Source organism: Mytilus galloprovincialis, chromosome 10, assembly GCF_965363235.1.
Source record: "Mytilus galloprovincialis chromosome 10, xbMytGall1.hap1.1, whole genome shotgun sequence".
Taxonomy (NCBI): Eukaryota; Metazoa; Mollusca; class Bivalvia; order Mytilida; family Mytilidae; genus Mytilus; species Mytilus galloprovincialis.
In genome coordinates, this window is record NC_134847.1 from 24,960,591 (window position 1) to 24,977,484 (window position 16,894).

Genomic DNA, 16,894 nt, shown 5'->3' on the forward strand with positions numbered 1-16,894 from the left:
AAAATATTTAGGCTTAAACAAATCAAACAATGTAATAAACAATCTTTATTGCCATATAAACAAATGAAACACGTTTGTGACAAACTAAAACAAAAAAACTAACATACACTCATGCATATGTATATATACTAGTATATATATATCAATTGTTGCAAGTATAAAATATAGTGACAAGTCAAAATACCAATTACAACATAATAATATAACACAAAACTTTTAACCCTGGTATATTAAGAGTCCCCTGACCTCAGTTCTATTGACTGTTTTAAAAAGGTACCTAAACTTTGTACATGTTGAAAATTTGATGGATTAAGTATATATTGTAGCTTTTTTTATTAGTGCAACTCATAAAGTTGGGATTTTGAGAAGCATTTTCAGTGAAGTAATTATTTCTTAAATTTTTATTTATTACGCAATGAAAGAAGAAGTGAAATTTATCATCAATTATCTTTAATAGGGCAAAAATTACATTATCTAAGATTTCGTGGTACTTTTTTATGTCTACCTAATTCAAGTTACAGACTAGGATCGTAATAAGTTTAGGAAATTCAAAGTTTGAATGTAACAAGTAAAATTCTGTCTCAGTATCTGTTTTGAGATCTTTGTAGAGAAAAAGTTTATTATGTTCACATAAATTTTCAATATTAGTTTTATAGAGGCTTTTATATTTATTTGAAATTCCTCCTTTGATAACATTTTTTTTAGAGATTTGACCTCCTTTATAGTTTTACATGAAAACAACTTTTTGGGATCCTCTATCTCTTTATGGATAATATCTTTGGCATATGTATACCAGGAGTACACATTTTAAGAATCTAACATCTTACAAATTTCAAATGATTCTTTAAAAAGAGGATTAGTATCTTTAGTGTGTAGCCTAGCCAAATAAAGTAGAGACTGGATTTAAATAAAATTTTCTATTGGTAACCTTCCAACTTCAAGATGAGTTGCCAAATTTGTTGAGCATTTTCTAACACCCAATACATGTATATATTTACAGAATGATAAATGAACCTTTTCAAAAGGTGATCTATCTATAAAAGAAAATGGATCAACAATTTTGTTACTATAGTTTGCACAAGTTTTTGTTGTTATGAATGGTAGGTATGAGTCCATCATACATACTTCAATACGGGTCTGACTAATGAATCAAAAAGCTAAATGCTACTTTGATTGGCACATTACCAATAGCTGAAAATCAGGAATATAGAGAAAATATAATCTTCCTAGCTTTCTTGGCTAGATCATTAAAGTATAGTTAAGGTTACCATTTCTTCTAAGAACAGACCCAAGAAATTTATATTCTTAAACATTGTCAATCATTTGAGTTTTATATTTAATAATTGGTTTTTCGAAAATGTTAAACAATGTTAAACAATGTAGGACTGATTGTGTCGCCTTGGCATTCTCTCTGTTTTTAAACCAGGTGCTCCGCAAGGTGCATGCAGCTTTATACGACCGCAGAGTTTGGGGTAAGTATGGAAACAACATTGAAGCTTGATACAGCTCTGAATTTTGATTCTGATAAAATTTTTGACATAATATGTGTTTCTGACACAAAACAAATGTCAAGATCTTATAAATATATTGTGCAATATTGTGCTATTAAAGGTTTCTTCTTCAAAGTGAAAACTACTACCCCTTTTTTGCAATTAGTCCAAATCCTGATATTTCTTTATATATAATTTACAAGAAGTGTAAGGGAGGTGAATCCAATCATACCAAACATTGTATGATAAATGTTTTTGAATTACCTCTCTTTCACTGCTTTTAAATTGTCTTAAATGTCCATTGACCAGATAAAACCTAGTTTTCCCCCTTTTTTTTTGCCCCTAATTCCAAAACATTTCAAGCCATAACCCCCCCAAAGTCAATACTAATCATCCCTTCACGGTATGAAAACTTGTGGTATAATTTCAGAGAGATTCATAAACTACAAAAATGCTTATTTTTGGCCCCCAATTCCAAAACTATTGGGACCATAACCCCCAAAATCAATCCCAACCCCTCCTTTAGTGGTATTGAACCTTCTTGTAAAAATTTATAGAGATCCATTCACTAAAACTAAAGTTATTGTCCTGACACTAAATGCGTCTTTGGACGACGACGCAGACGACATGATTGTATTATCCTACGAAAAAAAAATGTGCAGTTGTATTAAAAAATGGAGTTGAAGCATTATCAAATTTAAGTAAAGATTCTGTGCCTGAAAACTGTTTTTTTATTACTTGGTATAAATTTTTGCCAACCCCTAATTTAGCCAATTTGAACACAAGACAATCTCTCCAAACATAGTCAAATGCTCCTTTTAAGTCCACAAAACATGCATATATATTTTTATGCAGATATTCATTGATCAAAGTTTTCAATATAAACAAACTGTCGGATATCCTATGGTTTTCCCTGAAATTAAACTGAGAGGCAGAAAATTTATTTATCATAAATATTTTTAGTCTATTATTCAGAACACTACTAAATATTTTATACAGACAGTTGATTAAAGAAATACCTCTGTAGTTGCCAGGATGGCATTTATCTCCAAATTTTAATATTAATATAATAAAAGATGAATTCCAGTGTTTGGGATAATGACCAGTTTTTAAAATAAGATTAAAAAGTTTAACATAAGATTTTAATGTAACTGAACTTCTGTATTTAATGACTTGATATACTATTTTATCAGGACCAGAGGCTTTACCTTACTTAAGTTTTGATAAAGACTTCTTTAATTTCAGCGCATGTGATTGGTTTATCAGTTTCTAAAATTACAGACATGTCTCTTTCTATAAATTTTAATTCTTCCTGTATCTTATTTTTAAAGTTTATATCACCGTCAATGCACATGCCCTGGTTCTGAAAATGGATCATGGTATCATGGTAATTTAATAAAGGTTCTCCACTCTCCTCAACTTTATATTTTCTTGGATTGAAGGAGTTTAAAATTTTCCATAACTCATGAGGATTATTTTCTGAAACATTTGATAATTTATCAAAGAGATTTTTTGTATACTCATATTTTTTCTTCTTTTATCAATTTTCTAAATGACTAAAAGAAACTGAAAATATTTTTGTTTGTGGTTAAGATTAAATGGGTTTCATCTTAAATCTTGTCCTACCTTATTTATAATACTTTAATGTTCTTTCACTGAACCATCACTCTTATATGTTTTATTTTTTAAATTTTTCATTAATTTCTTTAATTTACAAGATTTTTCTGTAATTTTAGATAAGATATACAAGCTTCAGTTTATTCCTTCTTGGCAGAGAGAAAATGGTTTAAATTCAAAATCAATAATATTATTCCTTATCTCATTAGTTTCTATGACTCTATAAAAGTAAATCATAAGATTTCTTGTTCCACTTGTATGATTAGATATCTGTATTTAATATTCTAAGTCTTGCAGCTTACATATATCCAGTAAATTTTTACCCTGAATATTTAGAACTGGGTCCTCATTATTTCTAGGAATAACTTGATCTACATGATAATCTTCTGGGAGTAAATTATTCATACTTAAATCATTTAAATCTAGAGAATCGTTTTCGAAAAAGTCTGCAGATTTTGCAATCCTTGAATTAAAATCTCCAATAAGTGCAGTTTTTCCAAGATTAGAAAATTAACTAAATTGAGACTGTAGAAATTCATAGTCATTGTCATAGTGTGTGGAATTTATTGGTGGGATATATATAGCACAGATAAAAATATCAAACTGTAGTCCAAGCTCTATTTTTTTATGATGACCTATTTTTTTTCCTAAGACACCCCTTTAGCAATGTTTTTTTTTAATGTATAACAAAATTCCACCACTGTGACGTTTAGCTTATTTATTCTTTTTTCTTACTGTTGAAAAGGAAATGTAACCTCGAATTTGTGTTTCTTTACTATCTCCTTTCCATGTTTCAAGTAATATATTAATATCACCTTTAACCTTTTTTGTAAAAAATCATAATCAATTTTGTCTGCAAGACCACAAACATTCCAAGATGAAATTCTGATTTTATTGCAAACAGTGTTATTCATATATATTTGTATAATGTATTGTAAACATAGTGATATTAAACCCATAAGCATATCTAATTTTTTCTTTAAAGCAAGAATTTATAGTATAAACATATATAAGCTTAACATATTTATTATGTCTATTCAAATAAGCTTTTCATTTCAAGTATTTTGAGAAAAAAGTAATTCAGTGAAGAAATAAACATCTTAATTTATTTACATGGCAAAATTCACCGTTATGATTAATTAACAGACAACATTCTTTTATTTACTACACTTTATAGTTTCTTTCCTGTTGAAAGGGAAACAACTCTGTCATTATATTATATTTTTCTATATTATCTAAAGTTACTGATAGATGAACATATAATGGCATAAATGATAATTATTCAAATATAAAATACTGCTTTTTCTGTACAGTTAAGGTGGTACCCAACACCTTAACTAAAATTAATTTGGCTCGTTTAATTTTCCTAAAATTTTGACTAAGTATTTACTTTGACCCTTTGACAAAAATATAAAAATTTCAAAAAATTTGAACCCACCGTCTTATCAGAAAAATTACACTGGTTATATAGCAGTTTGACAAGCACTTATTTTGATAATCGAGCAGCTTAATATTCCCTTAACAACACAACGTAATTTAAATGTTTAGCTGATTTTACAGAGTTATCTCCCTGTAGTGTTAGGTACCACCTTAATATAGTAATCAACTTCAGTTTTATTCAACTCTTTGTATGTCACTAATTTGGTTAAAGTTTTTTACATCATAATGTTCTATCTATTGTCTCTCTTAGTATGCGTTACTTATGTGTTGAATGTATTGAGTTAAAAGAATATGTTAATAAAGTTGCAAAGTTTTCAAAAAAATACAATTCAGAAATTAAAATATTATTGTCCACTGTTTTCCACTGGTGAAGATGTTATATATTCCTCATACTGTTACTTGTGTCATTCAATTATCCTTCAATTATTACTGGTATTTTTTTATAACTTCTGGTAGTCTGGTATGTATGTTCTTCTTCCACTAAATAGAAGTAGTGGTTTGTACTGTATTTCTGCAATCCTGCCGTTTCAACACATATTACATCGTCATCTTAATCTTCAGGATTGCTGAGGTGTAAGTATTCTCTGTCAGTACATCTATGGTTGATTTTTCTGGTGTCTTTTATGTGTTAACCAGAGTTTAGGCTGGGTATTTAGATGGTGCTGCTACGATTCTAAATTTTGGAGTTATTTCCTGTTTAGTGCTAGCTTCTACCGGTGGAATCCATTTGGCTATTGGTTCTGCTGTGGCTTTAGGTCAGAGTTGCCATTTTCTCCATGAAGTCTGTTGTTGTTGTGCATACACAAAAATTGTCTGAATTACATTGTATTTTTGTTATAGTTATCCACCACAAACCTTTTATGCAGCCACAGTAGAAGTTACCTGAAAAAGAAATATAGATTCTTAAACATATCTCAGTCAAAACTATACAATTGAAACACTATTTAATGCAAGAGAATAATTATCTGGACATAACAATAAGAATAATATATATGTAAGCCTCAAATCTATGTCCGGCCTCAAATCTATGTCCTTTCCGCAAATCTATGTCCTTTTTAATATTGCGTCATAGACGTTCCAAATCTATGTCCTGTGTTGTCTCGCATCTATGTCCTTTATTTAATCAAATCTATGGCCATTTTTGGCTCAAATCTATGTCCTTTCATTGACGTAAAACATATAACAAAACGTCATCAAGTAAACAATGAAAAGTTAACAATTACAGGTGTAAGTACTGCCTTTAACACGGAGCATTAACTCACACTGAACAAACATTGAACAAGTGGTTTATATGACAAAACCAAGGTTAACATTTTATCTATTTTAAATACACATGGTTTAAAATTGCTTTATGTTTTGTTTTATTAAACTGGAGGAAAATCTGTTATGAATAGTGGACTGATGGAATATTTTCAAAAACGTCAACTAGAGATTTATCCTCTTGAAATGTTTTCTGACAATTATCGGATATCTTTACTTACTACTACTATTGGGGAATATTTATAATTCAAATCCAGTCATGAACTAAGAGACTGCAGTGTTTACATCTGGTTTCTGGAGAAAAGGAATGTGCCAAAACATAAAGAATGATTCTTCTCGGGGAAATATTTTCGTTATTAAAGACATTATTACAAGTTTTACATTTGAACTAAATAGATATCAGCTAAGACCAAACAATTGATATATGTTTTATTGTGATTCACAAATATTTCAAATATAAAGAACGTTTTACTTTTATCAATTTAGAATGATTTTTTGATACTAGTATTCAAGGAAAAACATAGATAAAGTGGTATAAATGTCAATGAAACAGCGATATGAACAAGACATATGAATAAGACAAAGCGAAGTACGTCGAAGTTGCAAACAAATATTCATTCTTTGCTGTCTTTTTTAGTAAAATAAATATGTGTAGTTTCATTCTTAAAGACGTCATACAATAATAACTCACGCATGCAAAGATTTTAACCACACATGGAAAAATGACTTAACAAAACAAAAAGCATATAAGACCGTACTTGAAACAATATTATAAATACCAGCTAAATAATTTAGCTGGATTTTCTTATACTTCAGCTCTTGCACATACATGGAGAACACACACCAACTTAATATTGAATTATGGAAAATTACTTAATAAAATAAAAAACCTATAAGACCGAACTTATTAGACGGGCATAAATTTGCGCATGGCGAAACAAATTGGAAAAAACATTACACAGATTTGAGACCTTGTCTTTTTAACGGACACAGATTTGCGAATGACGTCACGATTGAAAATCGGACACAGATTTGAGGCCGAATCTCTTTTACGGACATAGATTAGCGATTGACGTCACGATGGGGCATAGATTTGAGAAAGGGACACAGATTTGAGGTCGTACACAGATCTGAGGTTTATACACATAACTTTTCTTTTACTTTTTTTTAAAATGGTTTGGTGGCATTATTAACTGTTAAAACACCAGTCTTTATTAGCAAAATAGGATGAACAACAAGTTATTTGATGTCTGACATAAAATATAATGTTTTTCTTTATAATTGATTTATCATTCATCAGGCCATTACGCTTCTCATTTTTTCATGTTGTGGACTTTTATAGTTAACAATACAGTATAGGTTTTTTCTCATTGTTGAAGGTGGTAAAGTGATATGAGTTGCTAAAATCTTTGTCATATGTGTCAATTGACTCATTGCATTGGCAATCACACTGCATCTCTTAATTTTATCATAGTGGTAAAAATCAACATTGACATGCTATTAGATAAATAGTTCATAAATCTGTCTCCTGATTCTCACCATAAAGGTCAGCTCCAGTGGCTATTGCCAGCCTCTATCCTTATGGACTAGCTGTGATGCTAACCTAAGATATAAAATGCTTCATCATCAAAAATTGGTTTATAGTATATAAAGGTAATACATGTTGAGAATATATGGATTAGACAGCTATCCAGCAACACAGCAATTACTTATGCAATTAACAAATATCCTTTAATTTACTCATGTAGTGGTACTGATAAATGAGAGTAGACTTCTGACCAACTCTTATATTCATAGAGCAATAAAGAAATTTTATAAAAAAATTGATATATTTTTTTTTAACAAAATAACAGACTGGTACATACCTTTGTTTAAGCTGTATAAGACAACCAAGTTTATTGCCAACAACATGAAAACATCTCACTGAAAGAACCTAAAAATAAAATAAAATGGATACATTAAATATTTTACAAATCCATTTCATTTGTCAAGATAACATTTACTAAATATTGTTTTGATTTCTTACTACATAAATCAGATTAGTATTATATCAACACTTAAGTTTGTAAAATTTCTATAAAGATGTAATACAAAAAAGAAGTAAAAGAATAATGACTTGATTTCAACTGCACAAAAATCTCAATAATTTACTGAGTTATCTCTTATTGAATAAACAAATCTTGGTTGAAATTGTCTCCCCTTGGAAGTAATATTTCAATCTGTAGGCTTACTTTTTATAATTTTAATAGTAAATCTTGTTGATATACCTGGTACACGTATCTTTAAATATTTAACAGGTAAAATAATTCAGTGTTTTGCATGTAGAAAATAAAGTTTTGTTTCTTGTTTCCCGGTAAGTTTTACACTCCTAACTAGGAGTCTTCTCCCCATAGGCGGATCCAGTGGGGCCCTGGTAGGCCCGAGCCCCCCCTTTCGTGGGAAAAATTTGGTTGATTATATAGGGAATCATTGAAGCACGACTGAAGCGGGCCCCCCCCTTAGGTCAGTCAGCGGGCCCCCCTTTGGAAAAGTTCTGGATCCGCCACTGCTCCCGTATTCGGAAGAAGAATAAGAAGTTTCTTAATTTTTATCAAATATTACTAGAAAATGTATAGAAATTGTTAGGCTTAAATAAACTTGCCTTTCTTATTTTCTTGGTAAAGCTGCAGAATTTCTGACTTGGTTGAAGATTTCTTTAACCATCTTCCATGGAATAATGCTCTGCTGGCTGCGATATGGAAAAACTATTTGAGAAAAATAATTGAAACAATATTTAATGCAAAAGAATAATTAACTGAGCATTACAATAATGATGTACAGTATATAACATTCCTTTACTTTGCTTTAAATTGACATGTTAACATATCTTTTAAACTACCAGTCTTTGTTGGTACAAAACCAGGGCAGCAGTCCTTTTGCGCCAATTACTGTTTTTCAGTCACCAGAATATCCAAAACTATCTCCCAATATCTTTTTTATCCAACCATGGCAACTGGAGTAGTAAAATACAAATAATTTATTTAATTCAGACAAAAATACCATATATGATTTTAAACTTTCAAAATTTACCAAAAGTGTAGTACCCCACAATTTCTACCACCCCATACACTTTTATTAAGATGTACTAGAACACCCCTGCGATATCATGGGTTTGTGACTGAATTTCAGTATATAACTATGTATAGCCTTATTTTAGCCTGAACTTTTAGTATTTTTTTGGTATTGTCATCTGATAAAGTCATGCTGATTATAAGATACAGTTTTCTTAGCTTTTAAAATATTTCGTAAAAACTGTGAATCAAAGAATTCAGCTTTATTTATAACTAACATAGGACAATGACGTTGATTAAAAAATACTCAATTCTGGACCCTTTTATTTTGAAATGATTAATATTACTTGAGTGTTATGAATTAAGTTCCAGGTCGACGAGTTCAGTCTAGTAATGAGGGTAGTAATGCCTTTTGCCGTTAGACGTCAAATGGTCCTTTTCGGCTATCATAAGGGTAAAATTGGAAAGCATTTAACCATGATTCTTTAAATAGTTATCAAAGGTACTAGGATTATAATTTAGTACGCCAGACGTGCGTTTCGTCTTTAAAATATTCTTAACGTGATCCTTCAGAAGTCTCAAAAGAGGGGCGAAAGATACCAATGGCACAGTCAAAAACCAGCAGTGATAACGGTGCTCTGAAAGGATAAGCAGAAGGTCGTGTTGTTCATTTAAACCTGGTAATAGTTTAATTCGATAGGTCACATATGTAAAAAGGGAAGGGGATTGTAGTAATGACATAAGGAACATTTCCGATATCATCTGTAAAACGGTTATTCCATAAAAAAAGGTGAACCAAATTGTGATGGCATCCAGAAAATTTATGAAGGGATGATCTCAACTTCATTATTTGGAACTCTTATTTGATAGCTTCCTTGTGAGCACCAGCCCTCTATCAAGGCAATCATGATAGGAAATACAAGCCAGGGAATATGGCATCAATTGGAAGATGTACTCTGTATGCAGGCACTGCTGGAATGTTGCTACATAGAAATGGAAAGTTCACAATTGGGAAGCTGAAAGCATCTCTTTTCATGCTTTTGTCGTAAAGTTTTGTTTTCAACCAACCCTCTTTGTCAATTTCTAGATGTAAGTCAAGATATGAGGCAGACGTAATTGTATCTGTTGTATCCTTTATCTCTAGTTCAATGGGATAGATGCTTTCAACTTAATCACCACATTTTGAGTTATTTAGTGTAAGATCATCATCAACTAACTCTTGAAATCCCCAGGTTCCTTAAAAGGATAACAGTCAAAACTAAACAAAATTTAAACTTAAATTTAAAACTACTTGGTTTAATAATTCTAATTGTTTGCAATTCTTGAAAACTGTTGGAAGTCTTAAAAGGAATCCCTGTAATAATGAAAGCATTCAAATTATTTTGGACTCTTATGGACTCATGAGAAACTACTTCAACTAAAGTATGATCCCTATTAAAAGTATGGCAATCAGATTTCTGTTGGATTGGCCAGCAATTTGATGTATTGCTAAATGGTATTTCAAATATAATAAACTCATCATAGATACCAGGTTCAAAATATTATATTTATACAAGAGCATGTTTCGTCTAAAAAAGATTCATCAGTTACGCTCGAATCAAACAATGTTTATAAGGCCAAATAGAGGACAAAGTTTAAGAGCATTGAGAACCAAAAATTCCTTAAAGTTTTGCCAAATACAGCTAAGGTAATCTATTCCTGAGGAAGAAAAGCCTTAGTTTTTCAAAAGTTCCAAGTTTTGTTAACAGTTAATGACACCTTAAAAATACCTCGAGACCAAATACCCTTGTCTAGCGGCTCGGAAAATTTAACAGTCCCTCAAGTTATAACTAATATTTTTTCGCAAATACCCCCATAACATGATATATGTGTTTACAATTTTTATGTATTTATTATATTACAAATTTGCTTTAAATAATGATGGAAAGGTTATAAATATTAGTCGCAACAGGTTTTCTTTCCAGTTTTGTAAAATTTAAAAAAAAATTCCCTTTGACCAATGCAGACAATTAGCACAACCTTCACACCAAAATTTTATCATTTTTCTGGAATGGAATTTTCATTTCCCTCAAAATACCTTCTATATTTAAATGCTCATAACTTTTTTATTAGTGCAAGTTTTTGGAAAAACTAAAGTGTTTGTTAAAGTAAAAACATTGATGAAATTAAATCAATAATAAAATTCCAAAAGAAGAACACATCATTGTGTAATTAAGGTTACTTTTCTAAATTCATTTCAAATCACATAAATTCCTACCCAGATTATTTGAGAAAAATCAATGAAAAGTTCAAAACTCAACCTATAGTTTTCAGAATTGCATCCTTGGCTGTCATAACATTACTATCCTACAAATGGACGAAAAAGAAAAGTTGTTACTACAAGACATCTTGAGAATGAAGCTTAGCGAAGATGCAATTAGTAGTATGAAGCTTTACAACACCACCAACAACACAGGTCTTTGAGTGTGAATTTACCTAAGAATGTATGTAATCTTCTCAAGAGGCATGGAGGCCAGATTGGCATCTGGAATTCACAGAAACAACATGCCAGAAACTCAGCAAAGCATGGACAAACAGTTTACCTACAAGCAAGACTATGAAAAAAAACCTGAAGTTAAACATAGATGTCTTACACATTGTTACACAAAGTGGGGAAAAAATAGTGGAACATAGAGAGGCCAAGCTAAAAAGTAAAGAGCAAGATGTTTACAGAAAAGGACAGTTGGACCCAGTACCTGCCTTTCTTAGCCATAGTACTAACTGCAAGAGAAAACTATCACCAGCACCATAGATGAGACAGTAACCCAGCAACTCATGCAACCAAAGGTCCTTTTAAGGACCACCCAAATCCTTCAAAAAGATATGTGAAATTGGTGTTTACACCAATTAAATAAAGTAAACATTTAATCTAATATTACTTAGGGGCAGTTTTTTCTTGTAATTTTGCTCAATATTTTGGAATAAGTCCTTTAAATGAAATATTTCTTATCAGAATGAGTAGGAATTTGCCCAAAACAGAAAAATTATGAGCCCCTGATTTGAGATTTGCCGCAAAAGTTTCAACATATAAACTTAACAACCCCAAAATATGGTAAAATAGGCATCAAAAATTATTTTTCAATCATTTACTATAAATTAACAATAAAATATCTTTGCATTTCAAATTTGAAGCAAATGGTGCAAATTAGGGGACCAAAACGTCCATAAATTTGTCCTATAAAGGCCGGAGAACACAGTTATTTTCCCTTAATTGTCTATCAAAACATAATGACAATTAAAAAAAAAATCCACCTGCTCTTTTCCGATAAGGTTTGGTGTGCATAAAGTTTGACTTTTATCCCAAAACATACCAAAAATTCAGAAAACTGTAGCTGCTCATTTTCAAACTTTTAGGACACCGGTATTCATAAAGCCAGAGAGCTTCCGAGAAGGGGAAATTCCACCTTTATTTTCGATTAGGGCAAGGTTCCGGTGCAAAAAGTTGACATGCATGTGTCTGGACACATGGACACAACGAATTACAAATATTGAAGTCTTATCTTTCACCTAAGGCAACAACCATTTTCTTATCTGGGGGGGGGGGGGGGGGGGTGGGTTAACTTTGTGTAACAATGTGTAAGACATCTATGTTTAACTTCAGGTTTTTTTTCATAGTCTTGCTTGTAGGTAAACTGTTTGTCCATGCTTTGCTGAGTTTCTGGCATGTTGTTTCTGTGAATTCCAGATGCCAATCTGGCCTCCATGCCTCTTGAGAAGATTACATACATTCTTAGGTAAATTCACACTCAAAGACCTGTGTTGTTGGTGGTGTTGTAAAGCTTCATACTACTAATTGCATCTTCGCTAAGCTTCATTCTCAAGATGTCTTGTAGTAACAACTTTTCTTTTTCGTCCATTTGTAGGATAGTAATGTTATGACAGCCAAGGATGCAATTCTGAAAACTATAGGTTGAGTTTTGAACTTTTCATTGATTTTTCTCAAATAATCTGGGTAGGAATTTATGTGATTTGAAATGAATTTAGAAAAGTAACCTTAATTACACAATGATGTGTTCTTCTTTTGGAATTTTATTATTGATTTAATTTCATCAATGTTTTTACTTTAACAAACACTTTAGTTTTTCCAAAAACTTGCACTAATAAAAAAGTTATGAGCATTTAAATATAGAAGGTATTTTGAGGGAAATGAAAATTCCATTCCAGAAAAATGATAAAATTTTGGTGTGAAGGTTGTGCTAATTGTCTGCATTGGTCAAAGGGAATTTTTTTTTAAATTTTACAAAACTGGAAAGAAAACCTGTTGCGACTAATATTTATAACCTTTCCATCATTATTTAAAGCAAATTTGTAATATAATAAATACATAAAAATTGTAAACACATATATCATGTTATGGGGGTATTTGCGAAAAAATATTAGTTATAACTTGAGGGACTGTTAAATTTTCCGAGCCGCTAGACAAGGGTATTTGGTCTCGAGGTATTTTTAAGGTGTCATTAACTGTTAACAAAACTTGGAACTTTTGAAAAACTAAGGCTTTTCTTCCTCAGGAATAGATTACCTTAGCTGTATTTGGCAAAACTTTAAGGAATTTTTGGTTCTCAATGCTCTTAAACTTTGTCCTCTATTTGGCCTTATAAACATTGTTTGATTCGAGCGTAACTGATGAATCTTTTTTAGACGAAACATGCTCTTGTATAAATATAATATTTTGAACCTGGTATCTATGATGAGTTTATTATATTTGAAATACCATTTAGCAATACATCAAATTGCTGGCCAATCCAACAGAAATCTGATTGCCATACTTTTAATAGGGATCATACTTTAGTTGAAGTAGTTTCTCATGAGTCCATAAGAGTCCAAAATAATTTGAATGCTTTCATTATTACAGGGATTCCTTTTAAGACTTCCAACAGTTTTCAAGAATTGCAAACAATTAGAATTATTAAACCAAGTAGTTTTAAATTTAAGTTTAAATTTTGTTTAGTTTTGACTGTTATCCTTTTAAGGAACCTGGGGATTTCAAGAGTTAGTTGATGATGATCTTACACTAAATAACTCAAAATGTGGTGATTAAGTTGAAAGCATCTATCCCATTGAACTAGAGATAAAGGATACAACAGATACAATTACGTCTGCCTCATATCTTGACTTACATCTAGAAATTGACAAAGAGGGTTGGTTGAAAACAAAACTTTACGACAAAAGCATGAAAAGAGATGCTTTCAGCTTCCCAATTGTGAACTTTCCATTTCTATGTAGCAACATTCCAGCAGTGCCTGCATACAGAGTACATCTTCCAATTGATGCCATATTCCCTGGCTTGTATTTCCTATCATGATTGCCTTGATAGAGGGCTGGTGCTCACAAGGAAGCTATCAAATAAGAGTTCCAAATAATGAAGTTGAGATCATCCCTTCATAAATTTTCTGGATGCCATCACAATTTGGTTCACCTTTTTTTATGGAATAACCGTTTTACAGATGATATCGGAAATGTTCCTTATGTCATTACTACAATCCCCTTCCCTTTTTACATATGTGACCTATCGAATTAAACTATTACCAGGTTTAAATGAACAACACGACCTTCTGCTTATCCTTTCAGAGCACCGTTATCACTGCTGGTTTTTGACTGTGCCATTGGTATCTTTCGCCCCTCTTTTGAGACTTCTGAAGGATCACGTTAAGAATATTTTAAAGACGAAACGCACGTCTGGCGTACTAAATTATAATCCTAGTACCTTTGATAACTATTTAAAGAATCATGGTTAAATGCTTTCCAATTTTACCCTTATGATAGCCGAAAAGGACCATTTGACGTCTAACGGCAAAAGGCATTACTACCCTCATTACTAGACTGAACTCGTCGACCTGGAACTTAATTCATAACACTCAAGTAATATTAATCATTTCAAAATAAAAGGGTCCAGAATTGAGTATTTTTTAATCAACGTCATTGTCCTATGTTAGTTATAAATAAAGCTGAATTCTTTGATTCACAGTTTTTACGAAATATTTTAAAAGCTAAGAAAACTGTATCTTATAATCAGCATGACTTTATCAGATGACAATACCAAAAAAATACTAAAAGTTCAGGCTAAAATAAGGCTATACATAGTTATATACTGAAATTCAGTCACAAACCCATGATATCGCAGGGGTGTTCTAGTACATCTTAATAAAAGTGTATGGGGTGGTAGAAATTGTGGGGTACTACACTTTTGGTAAATTTTGAAAGTTTAAAATCATATATGGTATTTTTGTCTGAATTAAATAAATTATTTGTATTTTACTACTCCAGTTGCCATGGTTGGATAAAAAAGATATTGGGAGATAGTTTTGGATATTCTGGTGACTGAAAAACAGTAATTGGCGCAAAAGGACTGCTGCCCTGGTTTTGTACCAACAAAGACTGGTAGTTTAAAAGATATGTTAACATGTCAATTTAAAGCAAAGTAAAGGAATGTTATATACTGTACATCATTATTGTAATGCTCAGTTAATTATTCTTTTGCATTAAATATTGTTTCAATTATTTTTCTCAAATAGTTTTTCCATATCGCAGCCAGCAGAGCATTATTCCATGGAAGATGGTTAAAGAAATCTTCAACCAAGTCAGAAATTCTGCAGCTTTACCAAGAAAATAAGAAAGGCAAGTTTATTTAAGCCTAACAATTTCTATACATTTTCTAGTAATATTTGATAAAAATTAAGAAACTTCTTATTCTTCTTCCGAATACGGGAGCAGTGGCGGATCCAGAACTTTTCCAAAGGGGGGCCCGCTGACTGACCTAAGGGGGGGGCCCGCTTCAGTCGTGCTTCAATGATTCCCTATATAATCAACCAAATTTTTCCCACGAAAGGGGGGGCTCGGGCCTACCAGGGCCCCACTGGATCCGCCTATGGGGAGAAGACTCCTAGTTAGGAGTGTAAAACTTACCGGGAAACAAGAAACAAAACTTTATTTTCTACATGCAAAACACTGAATTATTTTACCTGTTAAATATTTAAAGATACGTGTACCAGGTATATCAACAAGATTTACTATTAAAATTATAAAAAGTAAGCCTACAGATTGAAATATTACTTCCAAGGGGAGACAATTTCAACCAAGATTTGTTTATTCAATAAGAGATAACTCAGTAAATTATTGAGATTTTTGTGCAGTTGAAATCAAGTCATTATTCTTTTACTTCTTTTTTGTATTACATCTTTATAGAAATTTTACAAACTTAAGTGTTGATATAATACTAATCTGATTTATGTAGTAAGAAATCAAAACAATATTTAGTAAATGTTATCTTGACAAATGAAATGGATTTGTAAAATATTTAATGTATCCATTTTATTTTATTTTTAGGTTCTTTCAGTGAGATGTTTTCATGTTGTTGGCAATAAACTTGGTTGTCTTATACAGCTTAAACAAAGGTATGTACCAGTCTGTTATTTTGTTAAAAAAAAATATATCAATTTTTTTATAAAATTTCTTTATTGCTCTATGAATATAAGAGTTGGTCAGAAGTCTACTCTCATTTATCAGTACCACTACATGAGTAAATTAAAGGATATTTGTTAATTGCATAAGTAATTGCTGTGTTGCTGGATAGCTGTCTAATCCATATATTCTCAACATGTATTACCTTTATATACTATAAACCAATTTTTGATGATGAAGCATTTTATATCTTAGGTTAGCATCACAGCTAGTCCATAAGGATAGAGGCTGGCAATAGCCACTGGAGCTGACCTTTATGGTGAGAATCAGGAGACAGATTTATGAACTATTTATCTAATAGCATGTCAATGTTGATTTTTACCACTATGATAAAATTAAGAGATGCAGTGTGATTGCCAATGCAATGAGTCAATTGACACATATGACAAAGATTTTAGCAACTCATATCACTTTACCACCTTCAACAATGAGAAAAAACCTATACTGTATTGTTAACTATAAAAGTCCACAACATGAAAAAATGAGAAGCGTAATGGCCTGATGAATGATAAATCAATTATAAAGAAAAACATTATA

At 31.3% G+C, this 16,894-nt stretch overlaps 2 long non-coding RNA genes across 3 annotated transcripts; one reads left to right on the top strand and one right to left on the bottom strand.

The window, feature by feature from the left end:
* Positions 1–30: 30 nt before the first annotated feature.
* On the bottom strand, positions 31–12,337 carry LOC143047238 (uncharacterized). 2 transcript variants are annotated; one of them, XR_012969458.1, is made up of 5 exons: positions 12,208–12,337; positions 8,449–8,551; positions 7,673–7,740; positions 7,347–7,410; positions 31–5,429 (listed from the first exon to the last, which is right to left on the bottom strand). It is a non-coding gene; the product is annotated as an uncharacterized LOC143047238 (long non-coding RNA). The 2 variants fall into 2 exon arrangements; XR_012969459.1 differs by having other exon boundaries at positions 12,149–12,216.
* A 2,938-nt stretch (positions 12,338–15,275) lies between these two features.
* On the top strand, positions 15,276–16,618 carry LOC143049051 (uncharacterized). The gene is made up of 3 exons (XR_012970025.1): positions 15,276–15,514; positions 16,223–16,290; positions 16,553–16,618. It is a non-coding gene; the product is annotated as an uncharacterized LOC143049051 (long non-coding RNA).
* The last annotated feature ends 276 nt before the right edge of the window (positions 16,619–16,894 follow it).